The 23,043-nt window shown below is 44.1% G+C and overlaps 1 protein-coding gene across 1 annotated transcript in view; it reads right to left on the minus strand.

The window, feature by feature from the left end:
- Nucleotides 1–23,043, minus strand: part of sgcd (sarcoglycan, delta (dystrophin-associated glycoprotein)) — a 200,941-nt gene that overhangs the window by 111,520 nt on the left and 66,378 nt on the right. The window contains exon 3 of the mRNA XM_034607496.1: nucleotides 3,017–3,078. The gene's annotated coding sequence lies outside the window, so the exon portion shown is untranslated. The remainder of the gene's footprint in view (nucleotides 1–3,016; nucleotides 3,079–23,043) is intronic.

Consider the following 23,043-nt stretch of genomic DNA (forward strand, 5'->3'; position numbering starts at 1 on the left):
GTGACTCACACGTGTGTCTTTGTCCTTCCTCCCTGCGTCCCCGTCCCCCCCGTGTCCTGCATCTCTTCTGTCTCTCCTCCTTCATATTTCATTCTCCTCTCTTTTACTCTTCCATTCTTCCCTCGCTCCTGTTCCCCCTCTCGTCCTCAGCCTGTCTCTCTCCCTCTCTTCCTGTATTGCTGGCACCGTTAACTGGCTTTTTCCAAAGTGGCCTTCAGAAGCAGCTGGATCGCCGCCGGGATCCTCCGGAGACGTGCCAGGTCGTCATCTGCCCCTCTCCTCCTCCTCCTCCTCCTCCTCCTCCCACCTCTGCTTCTCCTCCCCTACACATTTTAATCTCGGTTTCTTCTCCTCCCTCCTTCGCTCGGCCCACTTCTTCACTTATCTCCCCACTTCACTCTTCTGCATCTCTGCATCCTCTCATCCAGCTCCCGTCCTGTCGCCGCTCGCTGCTCCTTTTCTCCACAATCCATCAGGCTGGAAAACCACTCTTCAATCTTTCCTGACCATCACACTATCAGAAACTAAACTGGGATTTCATGAAGATAAACTGTGGTACCTCTCTCCTCGCTGCTCCTTCCTGTTACTTCTCCCTGACCTGCTTTTATCCACGTGTTTCTCCCTGGGGAGGAAAACAAAATGCCACTGTTGTCTGACATTAAAAAACTGGGTCTTTATTTTGTCGTTTCCTTTTTTTAATCAGACACTTTTTTGGCTTCTTCTACTCATCCATTCATCCGCCTGTTTTTCTCTCCGTGTGTTTCTCGCCCTTCGTGAGTCTATCTGGGTCGGACCAGTTTCTGTCAGATAGGATTTTTAAAAAGAAATCATGAACATCAGTTTCAAGCAGGTTCTGGATCAGGTCCCAGCTTCTGTACTCGTGAGACAAATGTTCCTCCTCAATATGTGAATGAAATCGAAAGGTTCATACACAACCTCCCTGACGGTAAGTGTGAAAAACAACCACATCTCAAATCCGGAGATTTGTCAAGTCAGAGCGATTTAGCCTGTATAATAAAATGATGGTGTGGACTTTGAAATATTTGCAGATATAGTTTTTTGGAGGAAAGGCTGTGTTGTCAGCTGAAAGTCTGAACCGAGCTTCATGTGTTTGTTCTGTTGTTTCATTTGATCTGGTCAGTTTTGGTTTCACTTTGTAATTTGCCTCCCTGCAGGTTTATGTTTAGCTTTTCTGTTTTTAAAACAGGGAAAATAATAAATTATCCAAATGAAAATTAACACATTCTGTCACGTGTGTCACTGCCTGAGTTAAACTAATATGTAAATGAACCTGTGATTTCACTGCAAAAAGAGTTTCTGAGTTTGTTTCATGTTATTTTCCTCTTTTGAGTTGTTAGAGATTCTGAGAGAAGCTGCCGTGTGTTTGCCTCTTCGTGCTTCACATTCTCAGACGTTTCCAGGCAGAAGAAATGTCACAGAAACCTGTTTACTTCAGGCACCTGGGGGATAAAAACCCTCAGTTTCATGCATCAACCTGCAGCTCGTGTTCTGCGGTGTGGTCGGTGCCGGATCGTGTGTTTGTCTGGTAATCAGTGACCTCAGGCCGACGTGCAACCTGTCAGTCAGAGTCTCGTCTGTAAAAAGGTCTGGCTTCCTCCCAGCTGTTTCCCTTTCTCTCCCTCGCTCCCACACCTTCTTCACACAAACGCCACCGATGTTCTTTGTTCTCTTTTGACTTTCTCTTGCTTCAGGATCATTATCGTGCTGATGCCAGACAGTCACATGAGCTTAACTGTCAGCGACAGGTTCTCAGGAGGTGACTGCTCATCCCTCAGTGTTAAAAAATACATATTCACTGCTTTTAAGAAAAGTCTGGAAACTGATGAAATACGAAGAAGCTTCTTGCTGAAAAAACACAGAGTCAACTTCCTGTGAGAATAAAGCTTAAATTAAATAAAGAGCGTTTGCATGTGAAAACTTTGACACAAACTTCAACATACATCCACACATGTCGGCTGAATATGAAATGCACCAGTTGAAGAAGTGTTTTCATCCCGGGGGAGAATCATTTTACAGCTCTTGGGGAAAATAAACATCTAAAGAGACGTGAAAGTATTTTCAGGTCTGTCGCCGCGTGTGTGCAGCGGAAAAACATTAATAATTCTGGATATGAATGTAAATGGAAGTTTGAATCAAGTTGTTTGTCAAAATGACCCAGATTTGCTTTTGTATGAGAGATATAATCGCAGTATTTTTTTAAATTGAGTATCTCAGATAGAAGAACAACTTCCAGGTTTAAAGAAAACAACCAATCAGAGCTCAAGTCCTTCAGTGTGTCCACCAGTCACGTCCTCGATAGCGTAACAGTGAGCGTCCACTTTCAGGACGTCTCCGCTCAGGGCGCCGGACACTTCACCTGGTAGAGCTGCCACCATGAGGCTGGACAGTCCAGTTTCATTCTGTCTGTGTGTCCCTCTCTGTCTCCTCCTGTCTCACTTGGTCTTTCCCATCAAAAAACGGCTTAAAACGCCCCAAACAATATCTTTAAAAAATAATAAAAGAATAAAATTCCTCGTCTATTTTATTCATTTTTGTTTCAGAAAATCCTGATTAAAAAAAGTTTCAATCCTGGAACGTTAACCTGGTGTGAATCTGTGTGAATCGCTCATAGCTGGAGCAGAAAAAACTGAAAGGTGAAGTTACGCTTTAAAGACACTTTTGCACACACACAAACACAAACACACACATGCAAACACACACACTCGCTCTCTGTCCTGCTGCCAGAAACATTTACCAAACCACCAAAACCAAATTAGTTCACCAGTGAAAATCCAACTAATCCTTAACTTCTTCCTTCCTGACGACAGAGACATCAGATCAAAATGTGTGTCTCTGATGAACAGAAGAAAAAGTTCCTGTACAGTTAAGTAAAAGAAGTGAACTCCCTCAGACGCTGTACAATGACACACACACACAACACAACCGAACATGCACATCAAGCTTCATGCATGCACATAAGAGTATCACACACACACACAGAGAGACACACACTTACCTCAGTGTATGAGTGTGCTGATGCAGAGTTTCTGACAGGGTCCGGGGGATTTCTCTGACCACCTGAGAGGAGCAGGAGGAAAGACAGGGTCAGCATGTGAGGGACGACTCGTCTCTAAGCTGATCATCTCCTCCCAGGCCCACATCATTATTTCCCCAGGTTTCTCCAATTAGGGAGTGCTGATGTGGGATCACACATCTCCTACAGTCATCGCTTTCATTACGGAGAGAAAAGGCAGAACCGCGAAGGACCGAGGGACCGGATCAGCAGAATTCCTTCACAAAAAAATCCCTCACACGTGAAGTTTGTCGGAGCTCTGGAGACGGTTTCCAGTCTCCGAGCGCTCGTTTCGACCCAAACTTCTGCTGCTGTGTGGACTTTTCCTTTGTTTTCATGTTAAATCACCGAACGGCGTTTAGCAGCGTTCGCAGCCGGCGGCTAAATATTAAAAAAGTGACATCACATAGCTTAATTTACTAATAAAGACTTTATGAGGTAAACTCCTGTTGTGGTTTCACTGGTTCTAACCGACAGGATGGAGGAAAACAGGAAGTGTGAGGAGCAGAAGTAACAGAACGTCAGGTTCCCTGGTGAGTTCAGTTCTGTCAACACAAGAGAAAAGAGAATAAGTGACTTAATAACTCGGACGAAGCTTCGATCTTAATTCTGTGAAAACAGCTCCAGCTCTAATATCCGGCGTCCACAGCTTCTTATGTCGTTAGACAAGAAACGAAGCACCGAGCGCCGAGCGCAGCACTTTCCTGACTTCACACAACTTCACTCAACTTTGTTTTGCCCCAAATTAAAAACCAGAATCACATTTACTTCATTTTTTCTGTCCTCAGTGCTCGAACTAGATGTAAACATAAAAACATCCGCTGCCATAAAGCAGAGTGTAATGACGCCCGGTGGGAGCTGGCAGACGAGGCACCGGAGCCTCGACAGGTGCCAGAAGACGATCGATGGGATCGATGTCCTGTCGAAACTCATGCAGACGTATAATGTTACAGCTGAGAATTAACCTGTAGAGCTGATGCAGATTCACGGAGCAGATATAATGAGTCTTTCTGACAGGTTGTCTTATTTAATCCACATTAATTACATCCACCAAGGAGCTCCCCCCCCCCCGTCCATGTGTTTGTTTGTTTGCAGGATTACGTACAAACTTCTGAAGGTATTTCCATGAAACGTGGAGGAAGGATGAGAAATGGGTCAAGAAAAAGCTCATTAAAAATTTGGTCTTAAGGCCTTAAACAGAATCTCCTGGATCTGGGTTCCAGCTCTGATCTCAACTACTGGGTGTGTTCACATCCACTGCAATCTCCTGGTTCCATGTTCTCCTGGTTCCATGTTCTCCTGGTTCCACGTTCTCCTGGTTCCATGTTCTCCTGGTTCCATGTTCTGCTGGTTCCATGTTCTCCTGGTTCCACGTTCTGCCCCAGTCCCTTCAGTCATCCTCACATCGACTCCTCACTAAATCTAAAAGCTTGTCTCTGTCTCTGCCTCCAAACTCTGGAACAGTCTCCTGCTCCACATCAGTTCTTGTCCCACTATTGAGGATTTAAATATAAATTAGAGTCCCATCTTATTAATCGTGCTTCTCCTCGTCCTCTGTGTCTTCTTCTGTCTAATCCTTTTATATCAATGCCTGTGAAGCTCTTTGACTTAACTCAGGTAGTTTTTTACGTGTCGTATGAATAAACGTGACGTGACAAACACGCACGTGAGGCTTCATGTTCATTTGGGCCTGAATCACAACCACTGGGTGGGTTTGTGTTTTTTCCATCATCGTGTGTTGAAGTGACAAATAGAGTACAAGCGGCAGTTCTGTGGTACGATGACACTAAAGCTGCCAAAACATTTACCTTCAGTAAATCCAGTGTCAGCGAGTGCAGAGCCGTTATTGACACGGTGACACACCTTGATTGAGTCTTTAATGATCCGCCTTAAGGTCGGGGAATAAAAATACTGTGTGAGGAGTTAGCGGCTCAGCGGAGAGGAGCCACGCAGCATATGGAGGTTTAAAAAAAGTGGGCGAATCAGCAGCTTTTACTTAACGGCAACTCGTGAAAAACACTTTGAGTCTTAGTGGGTGTGAAAGGAGGCGAGTGTGTGGATTCAGAAACTTTAAACTGTGCTCATGAAAAAATGATGAGATGATGTAAAACACATTGTTCTGCTCGTGGTGTCCACTTCTCTGTCATACAGTTAATTAAGGTTTAGAACCAACATCACAGAACAAAAACCACCAGTTCAGCCTTTTACATTATTGTTCTAATATGATTATTAACATTTCCCACTTTTAAGTCTACTATAATTTAGTAATTCAATGCTTCTGGATGTTCTATGCAACTTGAAACAGTTTGAACAGTATTAATATGAGAAAATACAGTAATTTATAACTACCGTTACTGTATTAATTGATGTTAATAGTTGTTAATAACTGTTCATTTAAAACCTGGTCCCTGAGGTGGAAACACACACACACTTCCTGCAAAGGATCCGACTTCCCTGGAGAAGTCACTGCAGCTCTACGCTCGAATAGTCATGACGAGAATCCACAAGTGGGTTTTACCTCAGTGTCAAACACACAGTATCTGCACAGTGACTCACTGACTTCCCGTGCGTTCAGAGGAAGGTTTCCTCCTCACTTGGACTCCGAGAGTAAAAAGAAGCAGGAACCAGAAGCGGTAATGTCGCTGCTCGTTAAACAGGAACTTTCTCTCAGTCATTAGAGCAACAACAGCAGCTGCTGCCACAACAGTGTCAGGACCTGCCACGTTTGACACTTTCAGTCGCGGCTCCAGCTCGTCGTCGTCTCGCCCCCGACTTCTTTCATTCGGCTCTTTTCAGAAAACAGCCTTCGTTCTCTGCCTGTGTCTCGTGACCGAACGCTGAGGATCAATGTCACCATTGTTCATCGTTTCTTTTACACAAGAATACGGCGTCCATTACACAGGCCGCCGCCCAATTAGAGCGGGGCTGTGAGTTAACGAGCGGGTCGGAGCAGGTTAATGAAGGGTGACGCCTATCTGCTGAGGGCTGAAATTAAAAAACTCCATCCTCCGTCTCAGGGAAGGGTCTTTGGACGCCCCCCCCCTCCCCCGAGTTGCTGTTTTCCTGTTAGTGCTGTTTTGTGTTTGTGCCATCACAAATTATCACGCAGCGCCGAGCGGCTGCTGTGAGAGCGACGTGTGGTGTTTTATAGGCCGCCGCCGTCCGCCCGCGGCTGCCGCAGCCTCCTCCTGCACACGACTTTGTTTCCACCGTTTCATGCAGAGAAGATGAAATAACCCAGTTACAGCAGGAGGAGGCGAAGAGGCAGGAACGAGCCAGAGATCCTCAGAATAATTACCGACGGACGTGTTTATTGGAGAGTTTTACGGCTTTTACAAGTGATCCAATGGTTGTTTATCAGTTTAAAAGTGTCACCGCCTTGAGATGATTTATTATTCTGAAAACACACAGTTTTTCACTGTCCTGTGTGTGAATACAAAACACCTCATTTTACTATCATACAACTGCAGAAAACTGCCTGTGGTGTTTCCTCGTACACTTTATTTATTCGCTTATTTATCGATTGTCAGTTTCAACCCAGGGGGAAATTTACCTTGTAATAAAAGTCTCTGCAAACACGTCTACGACACAGAGGAAACACACAGAAGACGACACACATATAAAAACATCTGGATACGACTTCTTAAAAGACTAAAACCATCTGCTGTATCTCTCAGTATCTCTACTCTGCGACTGGAACGTTTGTTTCTACGTTCAGATGCAGATTTATTAAAGGTTCATGAGGTCTGATTAGGAGAAATTAAACTGAGTAAAGACCTGAAAAACAACTGGGATCAGTAGTTTTAACAGTGCATTTGTTTGGGACTGTTTCCTGCAGTGAATGAATATCTGCTTGTTAACAGCAGCTGTGGTTTGACTTGAAATAAACACTAGAGAGACACAGAGGAATAACAAGAGTAATATACATCAGGTTTTAAATACACAGAGAAAAGAAAAGAAAATCTGATTTCTAATATACTCGTTTCTTTTTTCTTGATATTGAAGTTTTGATTTAATCTTCCTTGTTTACTCCCTCGATTCTTCTGAGAACAAGAAGAATGATCTTAACTTAAAATATTTTTCACAAGGTTCTCCGGAGGATATCCTGAAATCATCCAGACTAAAATATGTAAATGTATGAATTAGTAACTGTGGAGATTCTTTTGGAGTTTCTGCTGCCACCTCCTATAAAATCTGGAGATAATTCTCCAGAGGATTCACAGCGAGTAAGTGGGAACTTTAATGATGTTTCAAACTGGAAGAGCACAAATATCTCAGGATGAAGAAGAGGAGCCGTACACGTAGAAGACGAAGACGTCAACTTGGAAACACGAGGAGGTTCCAGAGCTTTTGGTGATGAGGGCCGACGCCGGTGTGGATGTTATACGTCACGTCAAAAGCACAAGATGGCTGCACCTGCATCTGAAATGTTTTGGCTCCATGTTTGTACGAGAGGAAGAGGAGACCCTCTTTGCTAAAGCTTCTTTTAAATTTAAATATCGATGCATGGCAGCTACTTTCTTGCTCTCAGGCTCAGCGAGTTTTGAGATTTTGCCAGACACGCTGTTTGTCTTTTGATCTTCTACGTCTCTACATCCAGACTCAGGTTTGTAGTGATCAAAGTAACCTTTAGAAAAAGCTGAGGTGCTTGTTTGTAGCTGTTAGTACGAGCGTGTTGTTCGCTGCATGTCAAATCAGGGTCAGGGAAAAACAAGTCGGGAGGAACATCCGCAAATCCTCACACTCGCATGACAAGAGCACAGAACAACCGCACAACAGAAACAAAGCAAACAAGCAAAAAACAGCCAACGTTTCCAGTGAGAGACGGCGTCTGTCGAGAGGATGTGATTCTAACTGACACATGATTGTTCAACCTAAAGAAGAAGAAGAAGCAAAACTCCGACTCTTTGGGGAGGATGAAGGTTTCAATTTCCTCGGAAGCTGCGGGGGGGCCCCAGAAGGACTCGGGGAAAAACTCCAAACTCTAGAAATATTCTGCGGGAACGCGGCTGAGAAATGAGCTGGAAACCAATCGAGCTGAAGCGGAGAGGTGATGCGCTCACCTGAAGGGACGCCTGATATCAGAGACCAAAGAATTCACCGAGCAAAAAGCTGGTCATCATCTTTTCTCTTTTCATATTCAGTCGTTTGAAGTTCTCCCTCCTCTGAGGAGATGAGGTCGATAACGTTGATGGAAACCGACGCTGCAGGACTTTGTTTCATTTCCAGACTAAGTTTCACTAAGAGTTTGAATTAAATCTGTGTGTGGAGAAGAAAGAGGAGGAAGGGAAATGAAAACTTATTGTTTGTTGTTGTCTTATCTGATAAACATGAATAAGCAGTGACGCCTCGTTCTCTGACACTTCCTGTGTTTTCACGTCTGACCTGATTCTTCTCACTGCTTTTCTCCTCGTCCTCCCTCAGATTTCCATCTAAACCTCCATTTCTAGGTCACTCTCCCTTTCTCTGTTTCAGCTCTCTCTCTCTCTCTCTCTCCCTCTCTCTCTCTCTCTCTCTCTCTCTCCCTCTCTCTCTCTCTCTCTCTCTCTCTCTCTCTCTCTCTCTCCCTCTCTCTCTCTCTCTCTCTCTCTCTCTCTCTCTCTCTCTCAGAAAGATTAAAGTGGAGGCAGAAGTTGTGTGTTAATGACCATCAGCTCATCCCGTGCCGGCAGTTTCACCATCTGCACCGCCTACCTGCTTAATTAGTCCAGAGGCCAACCTCTGGCAATGAACTGGACACACACACACACGCACACACCCGCACGCGCACACACACACACACACACACACGCACACACACACTACACATTATGAAATCTCTATATTCATCCAACTAGATTGTCTTCACATCCATCAGGTCGACTTTAAACTTCACTGGACAGAGGTTCCTCCATTTATGTTCTAATCTTTAGCAGCATCCAAAACTCATTTCTCAATAAAGGAATCTTGACTTTAAAACAACAATAAGCCAGTTATGCACAACGACTCTCCCCATGTGACTCAGCCGTATACAAAGGGAAACATAATCATCTCCATCGCTACCTGGTGACTGGCTGCACTATAGGTAATCAGCCCGCCTCCTCCATGTTAGTAGATGGGACATGGACCAAACTAAATCATAGTAGACGTTAAATAAACCAACATGTCATCACCTGTATCCAAGATAATTCAGCTTGACTTTTGCAAAAAACGGGAGGAAGTGGAGACATGTCGTCCATCTTTATATATTTAAACCTGAGCCACAGTCGCCCTGATGAACATGATGAAGCTCTTCATTAGGTGAGTAAAACATCTGATTGCTCAATTAAAGTTAACCCATGTATATAAACTGACCTACAAACACCAGAGTGTGGAACCTGAAGGAATTTCATTACTGCCTCTGGACAGAATCGAACCCTTCACCCTGATGACGTCCCCTGTTCTGCCACTGGGGGGAAAATACGATACACAAGTGTGATCTTGTAAATCCTGAGACATCTGCGAGCCTCCTGTGTGTGAAGACAGGAATAATGGACCATCCGGGCTCAGCTCTCACAGCTCTGATGACTTATTAGCGGCTGTATCATACCTGAACTCTGCGCTCCAGCTCCGCAGAGACGAGGCTCGACGGGTTTATCACCACGCGCCATGTGTGTGAGCCTCGTACCTGCAGTACGTCGAAATACAGGATTCACATAAAAGCAATTTCATCCATCTCTCTCCATCTTCTGCAGCTTCCTGGCTCTTAACTGCCTCATCATTGATTCCACACACCCACCCACCCACCCACACACACAGACACACACACACACACACACACACACACAATGTAGCGTGGATAGAGGGCATTACTGTGCAGTGGACACGCAAAAGAAAATCCATAAATTCAGTTTTCCCTTGACCTTTAGCTGAAAATGGAAATACTTGTTAAAGAAGGAGGACATGTCAACATCTTACTGATTGTCTGTTTGCTCTGTTGCATGTGTGTTTGTGTGCATGTGCGAGGGCGGGGGTGCATCTTACTTATTTACCCTGCAAAAGGTCGTGAGTCTATTCCACTGCTGGAGCTAAAGGAATCTGTCCACACACACTGACCTGCAGTACCACAATAAAGAAACACAGTTGTCCATACTAAATTAAAGCTGCATATCGCTAATCTTCGTTTGAGTTAACGAGACTAAAACTACAGTATTTATGTATATTTATCAGTATTTGAACACGAACACGCTAATGACATGCGGCAGTTTCTCCGTTAGATTATTAGAATAGCACTCGATCACCTGGTGAATCACCAACGCGTTATAGTGGATATTTATTTGTTGTCCTTGCTGTGGCAGGAAATGTTCCCAGAGAAAAACACTGATATCATATCGACAGTGTGCCGCCAAATACTTGCAGACTTCTCCAGAGATTAGCTTTTCCTGCTAGGTCTAATTCATGGACTGCTTTCTGAGGACCAGGTCCAGGTAGACCGCAGAGCCCAAACCGAAATCTATAGATCTACGGAGGATTTCCTATTTGTGTCCTTAACGTTGCATCGTACTTTTGAGCCTCTGCACAACTGCGAGCCAACTTGTCGGCTTTGTCACCGGTGCACGATGAATCCTGCGATAGGTTGACCTGACTGAGATCAACCAACTAGATCCTTCAATGCTCGGGAAGGGAGGGACTCATTTGTCGTCTGCATTTAAAGGAGCTTTCAACCCGGTCGTGCCACTGTGACACAATCTGTCTTCAAATCCAGCCTCTGGATAATGTGGCCACAGCGAAGGTGAATGTATCAACAGAAGCATAGAAAAGACTCGTGTGTGGCAGCAAAGGTTAAACAAAGATTTGACAAAAGATTAACCTCAGACTTCCTCAAGCTTCTCACCCACAAACACACTCATCGGCTCATGAGTTAGCATCCGCCGGCAGAATGATGGCCGGTGATCCCCTGGAAGAGATGAGCAGACCGAGCGAGAGAGGAATGTAAAGATCTGAGAAATGATGGAGGGCGAGAAGAGAATGAGGAGCTGAAAGACAACGGGAGGAGGCCGGGAAATCAAACGATGAGCAGTGGGAAGGAAAGAGACGTAAGTGGAGTGACGGAGCGAGAAGGAAATGGAGAAGCTTCTCAGTTTCCTCCACCGAGGAGATTTACGTAGAAAAAAAAGCTGCAGCTCCCTCACAATTCATCCGTCCCAAGCCTGTGCTAATCCCTGCACGGCATTGTGGGAAAGTTACAGTGTGTAGGTGGATGAGACAACGCTCCCCCTCCCACAGTGACCTTTAAAATGTGCTGTTCTGATCTATCGTGGCATTTTCCTGTCTGACAGCATCTGTTCACCGTGTAACTGAGAGAATATTCTGCAGCTCGCAGGTTCAGCGGCGCTGGCGGACAGAAGGTCGACCGGAGCTTGAGCTACATCCTTCCTGTCCGCAGGTGAGAAGACGAGATGTAAACAACTCTTCAATCCGTGCAACTTCGGATCACTGCCCACGCTGCTGCTCCTTAGTGCTACAAGTAGTGCTAAGTACTTCAGTACGGTAACGGCTGGAGCTAATGCTAATGCTAATGCTGCTGCTGCTGCAAACTATTACTGCTACTTTTATTTACTGTTGCTGTTGTTAACCTTTTTGATTCATGCAACTGCTCTAGCTGGTGCTAACCGCTATCGCTATAGCTAAATATTACAGCTAACTCCTAGTACTTCTACTAACTGCTTTAGCTGGTGCTAACTGCTATTGCTAACTGCTGCCTTGATGCTATCGCTAAGTGCTTTTGCTAAAGTACTCTTGCTCCTGCTAACTGCTGTTTCTATAGTTAAATACTTCTTCTGCCATACTGACTTCTTTTGTTACGATCTACAGCTATCACTACTAATTGCTTTACCGGGTGCCAACTGCTATTGCTACGTATAACTGTGGCCATTAACTACGCTGCTACTGCTAACATCTAATGCTATAGCTAGCATTTATACCACTATTGCTGTTCGATAACTGCTTTAGCTGGTGCTAGCGGCTCCAGCCAACTGCTGTTGTTGCCATGAAGTCATCTTTCTCCCGCTAACGGCTACAGCTATAGCTAAACACTACTGCTGCACCTCACTACTGACGCTGCTAGCTACTAGCACTGTTGCTGCTCTTAAACTTTGATGCTAACTACTTTCACTGATGCTAACTACTTGCCATTAACTACAGTGCTGTTGCTAAAGCTAACCACAACCGCTGCGTTAATGTCCGGTCTGACTAACTGAATTTACAGATGCTAACTACTGTAATGGTTTGCTGCTGCTAACAACTATATTTGATGCCAATTAACTATATTTTTTTATTGCCCGTTGGCACACGCTGCTGTCACCCACTGCTGATGTGTTTGATGCCGCTAATTGCCGTTGTTGCAGCCAATCATTAATTCTTGCCAGGGGCCACTGCTTTATTACAAGCTGAAAAGCACAGCCCTCGCTGCGAACATAAATGTGCTGCAGTGCAGAACAGGACAGGACTCTGGTCTCTGGATCCCTCAACTGTTGAATCACCGGGCCGAGTATCTCAGGCATCCACAGTCCGAGGCTCAGAGGCCCAGTAACACAGAGGAGGTTGACTGGGAGAGTCTCGTCCGGCCTCGCATTCTTCTGCAGGGGGGTTTAACATTGATTTCATTTCATTGGCTGAACACTCTGGCCAAGAGGACAAGTCACGTTATGCGTGTCATTATTCATTGTACTTTTAAGGAGGGTTTTAATGTTGCTTTCAGACTTAATATTCAAGAATAGCAAACAAAGTCAAGGAAAGAGGGTGACATTCAGTAAAGGTCACAAACTGCATGTGAATCCACAACCCGAAATGAAGCTGCAAGGAGGCTTGAAGATCACCCGTATTGATTACTTGTTTTAAATCAGCTGGAGTGGTAAAGACGTCAATGTAGGGTCCAAAGACGCACTAAAGGACATTTGCATTCCCTGAAAAAAGACATGCTGTGCAGCTGGTACTCCGTGGCTTGGCAAGCTCGCTTTCCCTTCTGCTATCACTGCAGCCAAAATGATGCCTGCCTGCTCTGCGTTCAGGGGTTTGCATTCCTGTGAATGCAAGTTATTTTGGATGCCAACATTTATCTCTTGGAAAAAAAAACACATTTGAAATGAATGCTTGTGGAGCTCCGGCTGCAGCGAGTGTTCGGGTATTAGAGCGTTATCTGGGTTTAAAATACATCCAGGGGGGAACCCAGGGCAGCTGCAGCAGAGCGGGGGGGGGGGGGGGGGGAGAAACTGCGGGGCAGATAAATGTTTAAAATGCTGACAAAATGTTATTTGTTGACATTTACCCACAGACGCCCCAGATGTTTCACACATGACAGGATCGCGTTCAACAGATTTCTGACTGGTGCCAAAGAGAGAGGAAAAAGTGATTAAAATACTGTCTTCAGCAAAGGGCACAGGCCAATGTTCTAGAGACCTGCAGCGAGTGCACACGAAACCAAACCAATTATTCCTGCCAACAGCCAGTCTCACATGAAGAATGGAATATACAGAACAAAAGGAATGCAAGCATATCCAAGAAGAAACGACCGGCCCAGCGAGAGAGCCCTCACAGAGAACAACAGCCCGTTCGCACTTAATTATTCTGTGTCACAATTTCTGTTTGGATCACATCTGCAGTGACCGACACATCTGTGCTTTGGAAATTGTTTTCAGATGTGGTCAGTGGTCCGTCTGTGGGCTTTATTACTGGGACCACTGACGGAAGCCACGAGGTAACGACCCCCCCGATGTGTTTAAAACGAACAATCTCAGGGTTTATTTTCCATCATGAGATAATTAAACTTTTATGCTTTTCACTGCAGGTGTAATAACTCTTTAGTAATTGGACCAAAATGGACACATGATGTTTCGAAGGCAGATCATTATATTTAATATGTTTTATTTATGAAATCTCTCCCTAATTTTCAATAAAATAATTATTTTGAGATTTACAAGCATTTTGTTTGAGATTGTATTGTTGTATTTCTGTCTTGGTTTCAGAATCGTTACACCCAGAGGAGCTTTTATTATAAATTACTAATGGATTTGTTAACGGCTTGTGGTTATGATCTGCAAAGTCGTGATTTAGAGTTAAGTTGTAAGAGCACCGCTGCTAGGCAACAGCAACATGGACACTTATATCAACGTTACCATCGGTGTCTAAGAGCCACAGAGGCAAACAGGTAAAAGATGAAATCATTTAATTAGAAATGTCATAAAATTGTGATTAAAAACAACAAAATAAACTTCCATGGTTTCCTATGTTAGCAAAATACATCACAACTTGTGAACGTGGCAGAAAATCCAGAGCAACGAGGTTGAAACTACCACGATCCTTTTCGTAACTCCGGTAAACGTGGACATATTTGATGACAGCGAACAGCTGCTTGCAGAGCTACAATAGCAACATTAGCTTCAACCAGTTTCTGAGGGAAATATCTGATTCTGAGTCTTTTGCAGCTAACACTAAATTCTTTCTCACCAAATCGTCTCTAACATTGTCTGAATCTTCTTGGATTTAAAAGGCCTCGATATGATCAATATATGATTATACTTCACATATTACACTGGAAGTACTGGGTACCATTATACTCAAATATCTAGTGAGACATTGAGTAAAAACATGATCGATGTTGAAAGTGGTCAAAGAGTCATTTGCTGCCGACTGAAAAATGAAAAAGAGCGAAAAGTAACAAAGCAGCCGAGTGAAAGTGTGAAAGAGAGCAAACACTGGATGGAGTGAGAGAGACTTGAAGAGACAGCAGAAGAATGAGTGATGAAGTTTAGAGGAAGAAAGCAGAGAAGATCACAAATGATAGCGAAAAGCACAACAAAGAACCCAACCCAGCTGCAGGGGTTTCTGGGAAAAGAGACGCATCAATATTCTCTTTCTCTTCTCCCCCTCCACCTCTCTTTCTTCCTCCTCTCCATCCCTCATCCTCGGGATGTTTTTCTGACTGCGAGCTCGGAGGATTTTATCATTCTTCTCCCCGAGGGACTTATTCCAGTTTAAAATCATTGATACTGATTACCCCGGGCCCTGTCATATTGATTTTTGAGATTTATTGTTGGCCGACTCCCTAGCAGAGGTCCCTGGCCCCTGTGTCCACGAGCTGGCAGTCATTTGTTAAACACTCGCCCCTTCTGACAGGAGACACGTCGATCTATGGGCCAACATAAACACACACACACACACACAAGGTTGTACATAGACAAACTCAACTCGCACAATACGGAACAAACAACTGTGAACAGTTTGATAGATGTGTTGATCTGTTCTATAAGTTGGTTTGTAACATTTGAGGTTCTAGTGGTGACGCAGCAAGTTGACTCAACCTCACCGGGACAAAAGTTTAACCCTGAACTCTGAAAGTAGCTACGTAAGAATCCAGGAGACTCTGGACAACTTCTCAAGAGTGGGTTGTCGTGTTAATTCCCAGATACGTGACTCCTTCTGTGAGTGTTTGTGGACAAGCAACACGAGGAGATGACGACAAGGCGGCATGACGCCATTCAACAACTAAAACCACTGGAACTCAGTAGAGCACGTTCCTCTGCCAAGGATCTGCCGCTCTATCCAGATCCACACCGAACTCTGGGGAGAAACCAAACCTCCTTGGCAGAGGCAAAGCTTGTCTTCTTTCATATCAGGAATAAACTACCGTCCAGCATAGTGAGGACTCAAAGTATCGTACATTGATTAAACTTCAATAAAAATAGTAATCCCCAGATTTTAAGTCCAATTTGAAAAAGCCCCAGCAGTCATACGTACCTGCAAACAATATTAAATTTTAAACACACACAGACACGAGGAGGCAGCAGCAGCAGCAGCAGCAGCAGCAGCAGCAGCAGCAGCCACTGAAGGCCTGTTTTCGCCTGTTATTACCCAACCCAGTGAGTTCTACTCACTATTTGACCTTCATGCACGGATCAGTGAATCCAGGCCAGCTCCCTTCTCTCGTTACTTCTCTCTCACTGCTGAAGGTGATCCAGAGGAAGGAGGCAGAAAATCGAGTGGAGTAAAGCAGAGAGGAGCGTTTTTGTCAAAGTAAAACAACCTCAGAAAAGAGCACACATCCTGGGTATGTTTAACTCGAGCTGCGTCTCGGTTCAAGGGCTGGATCCTCCAGGAGAAGGATGAAGGAGGGTCCTTCAGACGAGTCAGCGCTCCATCACACCTGCCCCTCACCCCTCAACTGGTGCTGCATTCAAGTGCATTCGTGTGTCTCATCAGGCAGTTTTCCTCCAGTGGCCAACGAATCATAAACACCAGCAGTAAAATGACAAGGTCCAGTACGAGCTGTGAGGATTAACCACATGATGGACGTGTTATGTCCTCGTAGAAAAGGGGACAACACTGAACTAAGACCCCGTTCAGACCTGATACTAACATCTGACCTGAGAACAGACACATCTGTATGAGACTGAAACAACATCATTTGGCCTTAACACACAGAAACGATGTACTTTAGGACCCGTACCACCAACCTCCATATACTTAAAGACTACAACATGTAAGTGGGAAACTTCTTTACTATCGGGCCCCAAGGTCCGTTTTGCCTCAGGCCCCCAAAGTCCCTTGAAACACTCCTGTGAACGGGGCCAATAGGACGGATCACTATACAACTGGTATTTACATTGAGAGATACTGTAGATTAATAATGATTAGTCCCAAACTAGAGCACAGCTTTGTGAGTAATAAAAAGCAACTGCTAGTGTATATTTAATGTGTATTAATATTTTATTGTATTGCTTTGTTGTGGCTGTCAGATTAGAGAGTCGAGGAAAACGCAGTGATTAGGAAATGTTCAGCGTTTTTTCAGCTTTTGTACACGAGTGTGTTTCTGGACACATGACAGCGAGACGCCGGGGGGGGGCTGAGCGCATCGTGATGAAGAGGTCGAGCTCGTCAAAGTCACAAACTCCTGAGCGATCGCTGTGTACAAACATGCAAACCAACCGCAGATCTCACACTGAACTGTGTCGTTTCCTCCTCGGCGATGAGCCCGAGACCAGTGTGCAGACACGTGTGCTGGATGCAGAGCGGCGGCCTCGCGGCGCCTGAGCTGAGAGTTAAACAGGCTGTAACAGATGCACGGGGTTTGTTCAGAGTCGTCATCACGATGCTGATGTGCTGTGCGAGGTCACAGGAGCAGAAAGGGACTCTCCTGGGAGCGGCGTGACCTCAAGCGCCCGCATCGCACCACAACCTGCATGACTAATGAAAAACAAGAATAACGAGCCAGGCCCTTCCGAGTACCCAGCAGGCATCTGGTGCCCGGCCGCGCGGGGCTGGTGTTCAGGGGGTGACGCCAGGGGAAATAATTATAGAAGGGAGGTTTATTTTTGAATCAATTCAAGTTTTCTAATTGTTAAAACAGTTCAGGTCGCATAAAACTTCTGAGTTGACGTCTCTCCCTCGGTTGGACAGTGTTCTCTGTGATTCTGGGTCATGTCTCCGTCTGTGACTCTGCAGTTTGTGGAAGCCGATTCACTCAGTGTGCAATTTTTAGACTAATGAATAATTTCCCAGAGGCACCTAGAGGCAGCATCAACACGGATTTTGTCCGTGAACCAAAATGCTGCTCAGGAAAAACGCAGCATCATCTGAAGCAGGGTTCACATCTCTAACAGCGATGCACGAAATAAAACCACAGCAGGGAATATCTTTACCTATTGGGTTATTTTTTGTTTATCAGCTGTAGCGCTCTCATTTTTATTAACCATATTTTGAATTTGTTGCGAGATATTTGCACCATTCTGAAAACAAAATGCTTCCAGTCTTTACCAATTATTATTTAGTATATTTTTATGATCCAGAGTAAAAGTTCCAACTCTCTGTCTTTTTCCAGATATGACGACGCACAGAACAATACTGTAAAACCATAAATATTGATATCTATATCTCTAATAAATGTAAAAAGGCACATTTCCAACATTAATGAGAGCGAAGCTTTCGTCTCTTGAACAACGTGAAACCTTTGTTTGCTTCACTTACGTTGACTGATCACGATGTGAACGAGATCATCATGGTTCTTGGTGATTAATCTGTTTTATGGTTTTAATGAAAAACATTCTTGATGAAATGAAAAGACCTGAGATGAATTCATCAGAGTAAATAAGTGAAGGTTAAACAAACCCCTTTCATAATAAAACCAACAGGATATTTAACATGAAATGAAATGAAAGAGTGACCTTTGCTCCGTAGTGTGAAAGATGATCGAGCACAAAACAAAACGAGAGCAGCACATTCTTCATCCAGGGACGAATTCAATCACTGAACCTCGGACTCCAGAAATCTAAATTAAGACGATAGAGACAAAGGAAAACGATGCTGATACTTTTCATCCAGGTTCAATAATGAGTTTTCTGTTGTTGTTTTTGTGCATAAATTTACTTGCAGCTATCATCAGTTTAGTATCAGATGTCACTGATATCACATCTGTCTGAACGTTACTATGATGATGGAACATTGATGGATCTGAGGACATTTGTCCAATTGTCTGCGTCATTATTTCTAACACGTGACGGACGTGAAACTGGAAGAACACAAATATCTCAGGATGAAGAAGAGGAGCCGTACAAGTAGAAGACGAAGACGTCAACTTGGAAAGACGAGGAGATTCCAGAGCTTTTGGTGATGAGGACCCAAATTTCTGGATATTTTTCCGGAGTTCATGTCTCAAACCAGCTTAAAACCTTTTGGACATTTGCTCTAGAAAACTTCTGTCTTCAGTTTCAGTCTGAAAGTATCTTGAATAGCTGCAGCTCAAGTTGGAGCTCAGGAGTTTTGTGCTGTTTCCGAGGATTCAGAAACTGGGGGATGATGCAAACTTAAAGTCCATTCATCACTGATGACAATGAAACATTCTGTGTGATTGAATGTACGTTGCTAAAAGTGAAGAGACGGAGGAGAAAGAAAGGAGAGAAACGTGGCGACAGACAAAGACAAAGAAATAATAAGAGAGAAACCGAACGAGGCCGAAGCTTTGTTCTCTTTTCACATCACGATAACGATCCCTCGTTTCTATGAAGAGACGTCAAAGACACAGTAACGCTGCTGGTTCGCTCGTATTCTCTTTGTTCAGATTTTACACTAAGATGCAGATGTCAGAGGATTTCAAGTGGGTTTTTTGTTTTGTATCTTTGGATCCTTCTCCTTCGATTATGATAAAGTCAGAGAAGATTTAAACTTAATTTTAGCTCGTTTGCATGTGTTGACTTTGTGCATCTGCAGGAACTCCAGTGTAAACGATGCTCAGGCTGCTGGTATGAAGACGTCAGGCTGTGATCAGTGCACTGAGGCCAACGTGACCTCATTCACTCCTCAAAAGCTTTTCCATCCCCAACTGGAGAGAAGCTCACAAGGATTAGTTGCATTAGTATTTTATTCAAAATAAACTATTTGCATGTTTGGGGTTTATTGTTTCTTACTTATAGATCGTTTTAGAATCGAGCCTCTTCGCACTCATGAGTCGACATCGACTCACGTGAAGCCTCAGTTTCACATTGTGCTCAGCGCCATCTTGGTATTTTGAAACCAGAAATAACCATATTTGGAGAAGCAGGGGGTGGAGCCTGACTGAGAGACGGAGGACACGCCCACCTACACCTGACACCTGAACCCATTGGATGGTACCAGCTGTCAATCACACTGTGTTACCCCCCCCCAATACATCTGGTGCTTTATGGTCTGTTTGACTCTAAATGATCATAATTCACTAAATGAACATCAGCTGTTTGAAGAAGACTTGAAACTAGAGACTGAGACATGAAGTCACTTTCTATAGACTTCTATAGAAACTACCAGTGGAGTCGCCCCCTGCTGGTCGAAGGTTAACGCCATATCTCAGTATGTTAAATAAAGTGAAAAGAACATTCCTGGATCTGCCCGTTAACTTGGATCCACTGCAAAAATTCATGGGTTCTTACTTAGGTCCTGAAATCCGACCATCGTAATCCTGCAGACTAACAAATGGCGATGACAAAAACACGTTTGCCGAAGTCGCAGCGCTGTGATCAGATCCCTCTGATGCTCTGGGATCCGTCCACAAGTCTCCACGTCATGTGTCGAAGTCTGAAAGTTAATCTGAGCAGCTCAGTTGCCAAGTTGTCACGCTGGACTGTGTTCGGCCGACAGCACATTTGTCATCGTGGCGTGTGGCCATGCAGCCTCAGACGCCCTGATGGATTGTTGGACAGAAGGCCATGACGGTGGTCTGGGAATCCCCCCCCCCCCGCCTGCATGTCCTCTTTCTGCTCTGCTGTTCTTCGCTTCTCATCCTCCAAGAAAAACTGTTGTTCCTCCATCATCTCTTTTTAATCCTCGTTCTTTCCTCTGCCCTGATCTCCACCTCCTGAAAAGAACCGACAGCAGCATTTGGCCTCCGAGTTTCAACACCTCCTCTTTTCTTGTTTCTCTTCTTCTTGTCTTCTTCCCCTGAACTGGGCCGAGAGCAACAAGGGCCTTCGCTCCTACCTGGCCTGAATCCTCATCTCTGCCCTGAACACTGTGGATCAGAAACCCTCTTTCCTCGTCTAACACATGAATCCAACAATAATCTAATTACATTTTCTTGCAGAAAAGATTTAGTGCATCATAAAATGTCATATTCAGCCCGTCAGTGAACTCAGTCTGATTCGACTAAAATGGATTCTTCTGGTTTTTGGATTCCGCAAGAAGAAAAACACAGAAAAGTGACTTGTGAATAGTTAAAATCAAAGAAAACCCAAAACTATGGGCAACATTTTAGCCTTAAATCTACATCTACATCAGAAATATTCTCTTTAACAATAAAAAAAATGATATTTTACAGCAACATCCCTCTTTTTCACCAAGTTTCCGTGGAAACATCCGAGAGGGAACGATGAGGCTTTACAGATAAACACTGTTTGTGAGTCTGAGATACGGAGACGAGGCTGAACTGACGCCAGCTCGTTGAAAATCTGTTTAAACTGGAGCAATTCTCAAATCTGCTTTGTTCCGGTTTTACAGAGGAGAAGTGACAGTAAATATTTGAAGGAGACATATATTTATTGTACGTTTCTTTCCTCTAGTGGGTTACATACGTTTAAAGAGAAGCCATTACACACCTTCTTAAGCCGTGTCAACACTATCAGCACCTTAAAGTCAACGTTAGTCGTCGTCACTCAAAAACAAGATCCTGCAGCAGAATTCTGTCTCGAATCATAGGAACCCTCACGATTCTCTTTCAGACAGAATCACGTAGCGAAAAGCGAAAGAAAACGTCCGAGCTGACACGGAAAGATTTCATCCATTTGAATAATTAAACCTGGTTAAATTGAGTGCAAGCAGGTTTGACTCGCACTTCACCCACGAGTCCTCTCGGCCTCGAACACATTTCCTCAAAGCTGTCACAGCTTGACTGTCAGTTCTGCTTTGCTTTTATTTCTCGCTGATGGGAACAAATTGCTGAATCCCAGTCTATTGAATCCCTGCATTGTTCGCTGGCCGCGGTCAGGGACTTTTCTTTTAACCCTCAATGAAGCTCGACTAATCATAAATGCTCTTTTTACTCTATATGAGCTTTTACTTTTCATTCCTGCGGCAGAGATGCAGGTAAAATCCATTTTCTCTTCCTCTCTGCAATGTGCCTGGTTTCATCCCCCCCCCCCCAAACTCCTCTATATATGCACATATATTTGCAAAAGGACGCAGCGTTGGTCAAACTTGGCTCACGTCACCGGGGGCAGAAAGTTGTCCTGGCACAGAGCGGGTTCACAGATGGTTCACTGCAAGCTATGAATATGCTGACATGAAAATACAGGACGAGACCGTAAACCCAGCGGAACAAGGTCGACACACCGAGCACCTGCTGCGACAACCGGAGGAAAAGTACAATCGTTTAAATATCTATAAAGTCGACGAGATTATTATTGATCTCAAACCTCTCGTCGTACAACTGCAGAGACTCTTTCCCCCTTTTTCAAGTCTTAAAAACACAGATTCACAAGAGTCTCAACATCGAGCTGACAACCAGCTTCATTGACAGGAAACTGCTGCACAGAGTATAATCAGGAGCACCACCCACAAACTGTACTTCATCCCTTATTCACAGTGAGACCATCTGGACTGCGTCACTGCAGCAGGAGGAAACTCACAGACAAAATCCTAACCTGGGCCCCATCGGGTCCCGGTCATCCAGAAATCACACTTTCTTTGCTGAACGTGCGTTTAGTGGAATTCTAAAACATTTCTTCCCGGGAATAAAATGCCGCAGTTTTTATTCCACACAAGGCGCAGAAAACTGGTCCAGGGACAAGTTCAGGGCGGTGAAGACGAGTGTTCAAGCCCTGATCTCCAAATTTGGCGAAGGATCTTAAATATTACCACCTACAATGACACCTACAGTATAATTTAGCAACTTGCCAGATATGTTCATTAAAAGACAATTTGAGACGACATAACGGGAACTAATTAAAAGTCTCCATTTCCTCCCATCGTACAAAAACAAAGCTCAAGTATCTGGGAGACGGTGCCGCCATCTTGTTCTTGAGTCTGCGCTGTAGCGATCCAGAGAAGCAGCTAACACCAGACTCAGCTGTCAATCATGATGTCTCAGCACGTTTTCATATCATCAAATGAACATGAACGCTTGAACAAACATCATCATCATAGAATGTGTTCTTGAAAAATTCCAGTTTGATCGATGTCCCATCTGCGAACATAACGGAAGCATGGATTAACGACAGCCTGCCACCAGGGGGCGATCTAGATCATTTGGCGTCTCTTTTGGGAGCTATTATAAGAAGATCTGTTATTTCAGCTATTTTTTTTTAAGCTGTATTAGTCATATGCGTTTTTTAAGATTTATGTGACTCCAGATGCTAATTAGCATTTTGCCTGAATCTGGAACATTAAGATTCATGATTCAACTTCTGTTTACCGTCGCTAATAATTAATTAAACACATTATTTTCTTTTATTTTTCTTTCTTGTTCGTGTTTTTCTTTTTATTAACGCACCCAT

The sequence above is a fragment of the Hippoglossus hippoglossus genome, chromosome 14 (genome assembly GCF_009819705.1).
Source record: "Hippoglossus hippoglossus isolate fHipHip1 chromosome 14, fHipHip1.pri, whole genome shotgun sequence".
Lineage (NCBI taxonomy): Eukaryota > Metazoa > Chordata > Actinopteri > Pleuronectiformes > Pleuronectidae > Hippoglossus > Hippoglossus hippoglossus.